At 38.7% G+C, this 10,885-nt stretch overlaps 1 pseudogene; it reads right to left on the minus strand.

The window, feature by feature from the left end:
- Positions 1 to 5,557: 5,557 nt before the first annotated feature.
- LOC143565098 (U6 spliceosomal RNA) lies at positions 5,558 to 5,672 on the minus strand (annotated as a pseudogene).
- Positions 5,673 to 10,885: the final 5,213 nt, after the last annotated feature.

A 10,885-nucleotide genomic window follows, 5' to 3' on the forward strand; every position in this document is an offset into this window, starting at 1 on the left:
AACTCTCTTAGAATTGAACCGGAGATCACAAAGATCCCGGTCTTCCTTTATTAAGCCACTCATGTCTTCTCCAAAGTGTTGTCTGTGAGGATCAAACTTGAGTCTCCATTAAAGAACACAGACTTCCTATCACTACATCACATTGGAAAGGACATGTGGTTTGATTTTTTATTTTAAAATTTTAAATAATACCACATGGACAGACTAAAAAATATAGTGTTAACTAAAATATGCTTTTACATGTGATACTAGTGATCTGTGTACACAGGCTGAAATTAGAAAATTCTTTCGCTAACATATATAAGTATACTAGGTTGAGTATTGCGTGTTACGGGGGTTTTATTTTGGTTTTTGTTTATAATCGTTTTGCTATTTACAATTTTATAATGAATTGTTTTATTTTTAACGTAATTTTGTTTTGATTTAATACATATGATTAGTCTGTTACATTTATTATTATATTTTTTAACATTTGGTCTCTTTCAATTGAGATGTGTAGGTTTTGTTAGATTTTTAAGGAATGAACACGAACATGTTGATTTTTTAAACAAACAAACATGACACAAATATTTGTCGTATGAAACATGGACGGTTGATGCATGAGAGAGAGGTTGACGACGGTGGGTGGTAATTGGAAGTTAACCGGTGATGGAGAAAATATACCGATGACAGAGAATATGTAGAGGGGAGAAATTAAATTAGGGTTTGATGATGAAAGGGTTTCACAAATAAATGAGATGTTATAACCCGTTTAAGGGCTATCCGGGTCTGGTGAGACCCATGGCCTACAAATATTATTATTGGATGATTAAGGGATTATTTCACAAATAAATGAGATGTTATAACTCATTTAAGAGCTATCTGGGTTTTGTGAGACCCATGACCCGTGAGAGTTATTGTTCGATTATGGAAGGTTTTGAAAATAAATGAGATGTTATAACCCATTTAAGGACTATCCAGGTTTGGTGAGATCCATACCCGCGAATTCGGGTCAAATGTATGATAAGCCTCAAATTACAAAACAAACAATCTGGTGGTTTGACAGATGGTGGGGAGTAACCAAAGAGTGACACGTAGGATTTTTTTTATAGGCATTTAGATATATAGATAGATAGATAGATAGATAGATAGATAGATAGATAGATAAAGAAAATATAAATATATATATTCATGCGAACAATTTGAGAAAGTTATGAGAAGTATGGGTTAAGTTGTTGTAAGCCCCGAATCCGGATGCCCTACTTTGGCATTGGATTTACTCATAAACATAGTCTAAACATCATAGTGAATTAAAACTTTTCGTGGAATAATTAAAAGTCAACCATATATTACATAATATTCAAATCTTGTCTTAATCAATACCCAAACTAGTCTTAAAACAAAACATGAAATAACATAAACTCTTCTTTCCTTCAATGCCATACCTTCTTCATATGCCATGTGTCCCTCTCAAGCCAGCTAGCTCATTCTATTTGCCTGCATTTATACTAAAAGCCAGTTACGCTGAGTGAGTTCTAGTTAATCAGGCAACATACGTTACATTCACATACTTACACATACGCATCCGAAGATACATTTTACATACTTAACCTGCTTACCTTTCATCCATACATACTTACATACATCATTCTTTATTCCTTTCATACTTTCATATTTTCATACTTACATTCTTTCTTGCTTTAACTTACTAATGCATACATAATTATCTCTATGTTTTAAAGAACATTTCGTCATACTTCCTCGGTATTATTAGGGTTCGGTCCCTGCTTCCTCGGATATTACTAGGGTCAGGTCCCTTCTTCCTAGGATATTATTAGAGTCCGGTCCCTTCTTCCTCGGATATTATTAGGGCCCGGTCCCTTCTTACTCAGATATTATTAGGGTACGGTCCCTTCTTCCTCGGATATTATTAGGGCTCGGTCTCTTCTTTTCGTACCATACAACCATACATACTTTACCATACAATCATACATACTTTTGGTTATATATTTTCATATACATCTACGTACATACCCTTAACTCTTTATATATCATTCAAGTATCATTTATAAACATTCATATAGCATACACTTACCACTTAAGGTAAGTGTAGTAACTAAACACATAGGAGTATGAACACATCCACGAAAAACATAGCAGAGAAAGGGGCTAGAAACTCACCTGAATCATGTTTCTCTCGGAGCTTATGGTCACACCTCTCTTTAGCTGGGCATGACTAATTGTGTAACAATTACAAGCATCACTTAACTTCTCCTAACCAGATCATATTTCTAGGTTAGCGAAGCACCTAACGAACAAGGGTCTGAGGGGCAGCGCCCCTGGTTGTGGGGTCCTAGGGGCGGCAGCCCCTAGCAGGGTCCAAGGGGTAGAGCTTCTATTAAGGTTAATAAGGCTTGGAAAGATTTTATTTTCATTACTAAGGATTTATTAAAAATTCACTAGAAAAATTAATTTTATGATTATGTCACACTTAATCACAAGCATAATCATAAGTATTCATTAAAGTATTTCCAACATCTTAATCGCATTCGCATTTCATTAAACGATTCGAATCGACTTTGAGCAATCCAGTCGAATTGAATTTGAACCAATCGAATCAGATTTAGGCAAACAAATCGAATCGAATTTAGGAAATGAATCGAATCGAATTTAGGCAAACGAATAGAATCAAATTTAGGCAATCGAATCGAATTTGAACAAATCAAATCGAATTTAGGCAAACGAATCGAATTGAATTTGAACCAATCGAATCAAATTCTTATAAATACGATTCGAACCGGGTTTTGATCAGTAACCAGGTGGTTCATCATCTTGTAATGTACCTGCCTGGGGGGCCGAGTGGGAAGGAGATAGTTGTTTATCATGATTCAACTAAAGTACAACCCGCTAATACGTTGAGATTGAATATGGTTTTATTTGTTGAAGAAACTCGGGTTGTTATAAGCATGGTTAATGCTGATGAGATAGAAGAATGCGAATTTGTTGATCATTGTTTGACTAAAGAACAAATCGCTATGCTTATTAACTTAAACAAAGAGCATGTGGAAGAATTGGAAAGACAGGAAGATGTGAGGTAGAGTACACCGAGGAAGTCAGATTTGATAAAAGTGTTCCACAGGGAATACTAATTATGATGATGTGGAGATAGAAGACGTGACGTCTGAGAAATACCTGGATATGTATACTCAGTTTAATTCTGATGATGGGATTCCGTTTTTACGACATAACACTTTGAAGCAGTCGAAGAGCGTCTGAGAAAGAAGAAAGAGAAAGATAAAGGAAAAGAGAAAGTGACAGAACCCGAGACTACACAAGATTCGGATGATATGTTTAATTATAATGTAAAGAAGATGAAGAAGATGATTGAGACGTTGTGGTATGCGGAAACAGAAGATTATTTGCAATCGAAGGCCCGCTTTTCTATATATCAAATGAAGAAGTTTGTAGCTGTGAAGACTGTTAAGGTAATATCGTCTCATGGATGCACGAACTGGAGGTTAAGGTATGTATCGTGAAGTGGGAGAACGGTATGAAGTATTTTCAGCATATTACTAATGTTCTTACCATGCCATGATGGGATGCTCGTATGTTGGAAAACAAACCATTTATGAACCGTGGGGATAATCAATTGACGGGATGCTTCTGTCATCCTCTTTTGCACGAGGTAAGGTATGGTTTTAAGTTCTTCAAGCCACATGTGCCGACCAGGAAATATGTTGATGAGATCGACGCGCATCAGCTGGAGGAAATTGGTGCTTAATGTAAAGCGCCGTGAACATTGAAGAAAGTCCCTTTAAAGACTTTTCCGCAAAGCCTTTATAAGAGATTCAGTCAGTGGTACTACGATGACAAGACTGGTGAAGAAGTAATCGTATTGGATTCTGGTTTGAGGATAGAGTTTATTCGGATAATCGATCTGATGTGGCTGGTCAATCTGTCTGAGTCTAACAACGATATTTTATTTTATAGTCAGATCGGATGGGCACATAGTAAAGATAATGAGCTGGCTATGCAATCCCAACGAGTCATTTGAGTATGTCTTGTATTTGGAATTCATAGCTGTGCAGATTGAAAGACCAGAAAATTTAATGTATCAAGACAACAAAGCTCAAGACGAGGGGGGTTTGTTGATACATTGTTTTGTCGTCTCGGTCTTTGTTTAACGCATTTGGATATTAGTTTAATGTATAGGGGTATTTTGGTAAATGTATGTAAGGCTCATTCGCCATGTTATGATAGTGAAAGAGACCTGTGTGTTTTGGACCTCATTCGTTAAAGGTGTTTAATGAATGAGAGTTAACATACGTAGTGTCATTCGTTATGATATGTATAACGAATGACTTAGCAAATGGGAGGCTCATTCATTAGGCATGTCTAACGAATGACCCATAGCCTATATATACCTCTTGTAACTTATTCTAATTAACAGAGTTCTTATTCTTTCATGAATTGCCTCGTTACTCTGTCCAAAAATTTTCTCAACACACACACTACATACAGCTAACGTATTCGAGCATTAACGCAATCATATCACCGACTAAATCATGAACAGACGAATCAACCGTGGATTCTTAAAACTCAAACCTAACCTTCAATATTCATCTTCCACTCAATTTCTGGGTAATTTGTAATTGTTATTAGTTCCTTATCATACTTAACTCGAAACACCCCAATCAAATCCATTGATTTAAGGTGTTTCGAGGTTCAAGTTTACCAATTCAATATTCTAGGGTCCATGTTCAAGATAAGATACTTTGCCTAGAATTTTCCGTTGAACTGAGTTACGTCAGTCACCTCGTTTAAGAGTTTGTTTTACTCATTGTCATCGCTTTTGTTTTTAAGGTGAGTATATCATAATGTGACATTCGTCAAATTTTGAATTTGTATATGTTTACCTGAACAGGGCTTGTAATTCAGATCCTTGATCAATAATAAAAGCACATTTATTAGTATTTATTAGCGTATTGTATTATTATGTCATGTGTACTCGTTAAACCAAAGTTCAGGGGCTTAAAGTGTCAAAAATTAATCATCTTCTCCCTGTGCTTCACTGCGGGTGAAAATTTATCCCTCGCGAAGCATGAGGGATCAAGATTTCCAATCTTAGCCAACACCTTCGCGTGTCACGGAGACTTAGGTTGATTCCCCCCATGACGTATGGCATTGTTTTCTTTATAAGTCAATTTTAATCATTTTAACACACGGTCCCTCGCACCACCAATATTGTCCGTTTTGCCTACGAAGAGATCACGAATTTGTTTTTGGTTGCCCAGATTAAGACTTCCGCATTGTAACATACGGCCCCTCGTACCATCAAATTGTCCGCTTTTCCCACAAAGAGATCACGAATTTGTTTTTGGTTGCCCTGATTAAGACTTCCCCAAAGGTCACCCAACCTACTACTGCTCCCACCTGAGCACGATTAACTGTGGATTTCTCCTCTCGTCCACTAACATTAAGCCCAAAGCGCGTTGGTGATTTAAGAGGTAGGGCATTCACTTATGTACCAATAATCTATCATGTCCACGGTCGATGTGTGATTCTCCTAGGGTGTTACAAACACCTCTTTTTGGACTCATCGTCCTTGGTTTAGGCGTGCCATCCTTGCGCAAGGGCCATGCTAATCTTTTATGTATCATTCCCGGTGAGGGCGGTGGACCCCTAAGGGGGGTGGATTGTAACATCTCACATCGGTTGGGAAGGAGACACAAGCCTTCTTTATAAGGGGGTGGGTACTTTCCCCATCATAACGCATTTGGGCGCTTAATGGTAGTGGATGAGAGGAGAACTCCACAGTTAAACATGCTCAGGTGGAAGTAGTATTAGGATGGGTGACCTCCTAGGAAGTCTCCACTTGTGCAACCAAAAACAAATCCGTGAGGCGATGGTGGTACGCCCTTGCCAAAGTGGACAATATTATGTGTGGTAGTAGCTGGGCTTTTATAGATGATATCAGAGTCAGGACCGGTAGTGCCAGGTCTCGCGAGGATGCTGAACCCCTAAGAGGGTGGATTATGACATCCCACATTGGTTGGGGAGGAGAACAAAGCATTCTCTATAAGAAGTTGGATACCTTTCCTATCATAACGCGTTTTGGGCGCTTAATGGTAGTGATGAGAGGAGAACTACACAGTTAAGCGTGCTCATGTGGGAGTACTATCTAGATGGATGACCTCCTGGGAAGTCTTCACCTAGGCAACCAAAAGAAAATCCGTGAGGCGATGGTGGCACGCCCCAGCTAAAGCGGACAATATTATGGTGCGGAGGTAACTGACCTGTTACACCGATTTCGTGTATTTTTATTTTGAAACGATTTGAATATGCCTTAGCATAAATCCTAGCATATTCAACCAAACACTTGGAGTTGGGAACAAGAGTTCCGTTATTTTCGTTAACATTTTGATGTTTTCGGGAATTTTCAATTAATGCTCTTGATAAACATTTTCTTCTTCTCCAAGATTATGGAGGCCTATATAAGCAATGCTTATCAGCCTTTAATCGTTGCTCAACCCTCTTCTTTAATCTAATCACCCTAATTGGTGTTCTTGGCCATTTTGTCTTTCAAAAGTAATCTTGAGTCTATTATTCTTTTCTACTTTAATTCCGAGTAAACTGTTACTAGTTTTATGTAATTAAAAACCTATGGATGGAAACCCCTTTCTCAATAAAATTTGATTGATGTGTTTCAATGTCTAATTGCAATCATTTAGTTTTAGGGTTCACGTCAAGTCTAAATTTGGGTTTTAACGACTTAACGAACTAAACTCGCTTTAATGATCTGACTTTTCATGTTTTTATCAGTTATAATTTATATTGGTCGTTTCGGTCCCGAATACGATCTCATATCGATATTCAGACCTAACTCTAACTGAACACTCGTTTAAACTCGTTACTATCACCTTAATTAAATAGGATCGCATATTCTTGATCGAGCCAATTTTGTTAGTCAAATTTATTAATAAGAATTGTTAAGTAAAAAAAATTAGTTTAATGATGAACTTTAAAAGTGATGAATTATAGAGTAAATATATATTTTTCTAAAAGAAGTTTAAAACCCCAAACATAACTAAAACTCTATACATGTTTTACCATTTTATGGTGTAAGTAATATTTCACTAAAGTTAGTTTATTTTATCATTTAGGGATGTTTGGTTGTTACGATCATGTTGGCTTGCTTATACTTCAAGTTCTTATTTTGTTTGCACGCCTACTTCTAAGGTGAGTCTTATACACCCCTTTTTACCTTTTATTTTGGGAGTAACATTGCGTACACAACCTCATGTTTATATCATCGAGTCCTCAACCACAATTCATAATCATGTATTTGTGTTAGTTGCTTATTATTGATTTATTGTTATATGACTATGTGCTTCTTTATTATTTGGGTTGACCACAATTCATAATCATGTGTTTGTGTACTTGAGTATTATGAAATAAAATAATAATTATTGTCACTTTTAAATTAGTGTCTTGAACTTTTGCACAATCTAAGTTACGCCCGGCATATTGCGCATTTGATCGGGGTGTGACACATACCCCTTTTTATCTTTTTCATTATTTTTGGTGTCTGGCATGTATCATTCAAAACTTTCTAATAATTATTTCATGATTTACAATTTAGTTATGATTCATGCTATAGTCAAAGTGTGTTGTCTTGTCATAAATTGTTATGCTCTATATGTTACTTTCTACATGTTAATTGTTTACGGGTTTTTTGTTGTAATGATGGAAAGTCTTAACGCAAACACAACTTTAGTAGTTTGTTGGGTTCGTAGGCCTTGTTGGCCCGGTTTATTATATGAAGTCAAAAGAGGAGACGGGTGTGGGCGGTCGGGCCCAAGCCCGGCCCGGTTTAGATTTCTTGCATAATAATTTACTAACCCTAGTTCAGTCTCTATATAAACAACATTATGTACTTGTAATATTTGTCACTCAATAAAGATATACCTAGTTGCCACCCGTGGACGTAGGTCAGTTTAGACCGAACCACGTTAAATCCTCGTGTTCGTTTACTGCTTTCGTGTGTGTGTTCAGTTTCGTGTGTGCGTTTAATCCTAACAAGTGGTATCTAGAGTTTAGGTTCGGATCACACGAAGAACACGGTGAACCAGTTCCGCGTGTCGCCGCCGCACCAGTGATCGGGGCTAGGGTTCCGCCGCGTTACCGCTAACTGCTGCTAGGGTTTCGCTGCCACCAGTTGCCACAGGTCAAATTCAGGTTGTCGATCTAGGTTTTCGGTGTTGGCAGCTAGCCGACGTATCCAGCGATCGACCGGAAGGTTGAAAAGGTCAGCGCTAGTTTTTTTTTGGGGTTTCGTAAAAATAAGGTGTTTGGGAATTTGGTGCTACGTGAGATTATACATAGGCAGATAACATAGCCGCCACCCACCTTTGCAATTGGCTTCATATATTGGTTTTCACAACAGAAAAAGACAAAAGGACACAGTATGTATATATTTTTTTGGTTGCTGTGTTTCATTGTCAAGGCAGAAAGTAATATATTTGATTACTTTGCTTGTGTTCACACCAATAAAAGAAGGCAGAAGTTTTGCGAGTCGAGATCCTACTTTGCAAAGTACGAGCAAAGAACCAGCGAATCAAGATCCTGTTTTCGTTGAAGAACAGTTTCAAGTCAGAAGAAATTTAAAGAAACTTAGAACCAGTGCCAACCACGTTTGTCAGGTTTATCGTTTCAGTTTAAAGTTTCGGTTTCTGATTTACAGTTCGTTATTCCGCTGCACGTTAAATAGGTTGATTGTTTAACAGAGTTCAGTTGAACAGTCGTTAAGTTCAGGCTCGTGTTGCTGTGTCTGTCTCTGTTTTTTATCCAGTTTTTCGTTTTAGTCATTGTTATGGCAGAAGACGGAAAGTTTTCGATACAGAAGTTTGACGGACAGAAGTTCGGTTGGTGGAAGATGCAGATTGAGGCACTACTTTGTCAGAAAGACTTGGATGTAGTGCTTGAGGATGAAAAACCAGAAAAGCTGTCAGAAGCAGATTGGAAGAAGTTAGACAAGAAAGCTAGGGCTTGTATTACATTGTCGTTGTCGGAAGATGTGGCGTTTAACGTCATGAAAGAAACCACAGCCCGTGGTATGATGGACGCACTATCCAACATGTATGAGAAGCCTTCGGCAGCGAATAAAGTCTATCTTATCCGAGAGCTAGTGACAACAAGAATGAAAGAGGGTGGGTCAGTTACAACTCATATCAATAATCTTAATTCTATCTTGTCCCGCTTAGTGTCAGTTGACATTAAGTTTGATGATGAAGTTCAAGGTCTCTTGTTATTATCCTCTTTGCCCGACAGTTGGTCGCAAACAGTGACTGCAGTTTGTAGTTCGTCTACAAATATTACTTTCGATGGGATTCGAGATCTGATTCTGGGAGAAGATTCAAGACGCAGAAGTTCAGGTGAATCATCAGGCAATATGTTAGTCACAGAAGGTAGAGGCAGGAGAAAACAGCGAGGCAGTGGGAGCAGGAAGAGGAGTCAGTCTAAGACTCGTAAGGATATTGAATGTTGGGGTTGTAAAGAGAAAGGACACTTCAGGAATCAGTGTCCGAATGGTAAGAAAGAGGTGAACGTTACAGAAGACGACATAGATGACGGGGTCAGTAGTGATGAGGCTTTGGTTTGTAGTGTTGAGAGTAGCGTTGATGCTTGGGTGATGGATTCTGGTGCATCGTTTCATGCCACTCACTGTAGTGAAACGATGAAGAATCTTAAATTTGGGGATTTTGGAAAGGTTCGACTAGCGAATGATGATATTTTAGAGGTTACGGGTATGGGAGACGTTGATTTGATAACTTCAGCCGGTACTTCTTGACTTTGAAAGACGTGAGGGTTATTCCAAGTTTGAAGAAACGTTTGATTTCAGTTGGGCAGTTGGATGACCAAGGGCACGATGTTAAGTTCGGGAATGGGCAGTGGAAAGTAGTCAAAGGGAATCTTGTGGTTGCTCGTGGCAAGAAAATGGGTTCGTTGTATATGGTCGATATGTCACCGAAAGGAGTGGATCCAGTTTTGGTGAAAGACAAAATCCGGTTCACAGAATCTCGTGGGCAGAAGAAGGTTCGTTTTGCAAGTAACAAACCCAGAGCCAAAGTGAAGATTCAGGATGAACGAGCTAGGAAGGTTAAATCAGTTGGGGGACATCGTGACAGTGGGAGCACAGGTCGTGTTTCAGTTACAGTTCCAGGTCGACAATGGATTAAGAAAACCAGTATTCCAGCTGTAAAAGTCTCTCCAATGAATTACTTGCTGAATATGGAGAGTGTTTGTTCTCAGGTTATCTCAGGATCCGGTAGTTCGTTACAGTGGGAGCCGGTAGGGACAGAGAACGGGTCAGGGGCAGTTTCAGCCATGACTGACGTGTTGGAGCTCCGGGGAGCTTCAACGGGCCTTCAGGTTAATTGATGAGAAGGCGGTGGCAACTAGAAGAAGTTTAATGTTCAGATTACAGAAGTACAATCAGGAGTGCAGACGAGAGTACTCAAGGCCTCCGAGTGGGAGATTGTTGGGTTCGTAGGCCTTGTTGGCCCGGTTTATTATATGAAGTCAAAAGAGGAGACGGGTGTGGGCGGTCGGGCCCAAGCCCGGCCCGGTTTAGATTTCTTGCATAATAAGGGTTCAGTCTCTATATAAACAACATTATGTACTTGTAATATTTGTCACTCAATAAAGATATACCTAGTTGCCACCCGTGGACGTAGGTCAGTTTAGACCGAACCACGTTAAATCCTCGTGTTCGTTTACTGCTTTCGTGTGTGTGTTCAGTTTCGTGTGTGCGTTTAATCCTAACAGTAGTTTGGGTTTGTGCTAAATCTGACGGGAATAGTCTACAGTCTATTTATCAGTCTATGCATTTCATTTATTTTGGATT

The sequence above is a fragment of the Bidens hawaiensis genome, unplaced genomic scaffold (assembly GCF_021521415.1).
Source record: "Bidens hawaiensis isolate Kalapana, Puna unplaced genomic scaffold, B.hawaiensis_p1.1 tig00022286_1, whole genome shotgun sequence".
Classification (NCBI taxonomy): Eukaryota; Viridiplantae; Streptophyta; class Magnoliopsida; order Asterales; family Asteraceae; genus Bidens; species Bidens hawaiensis.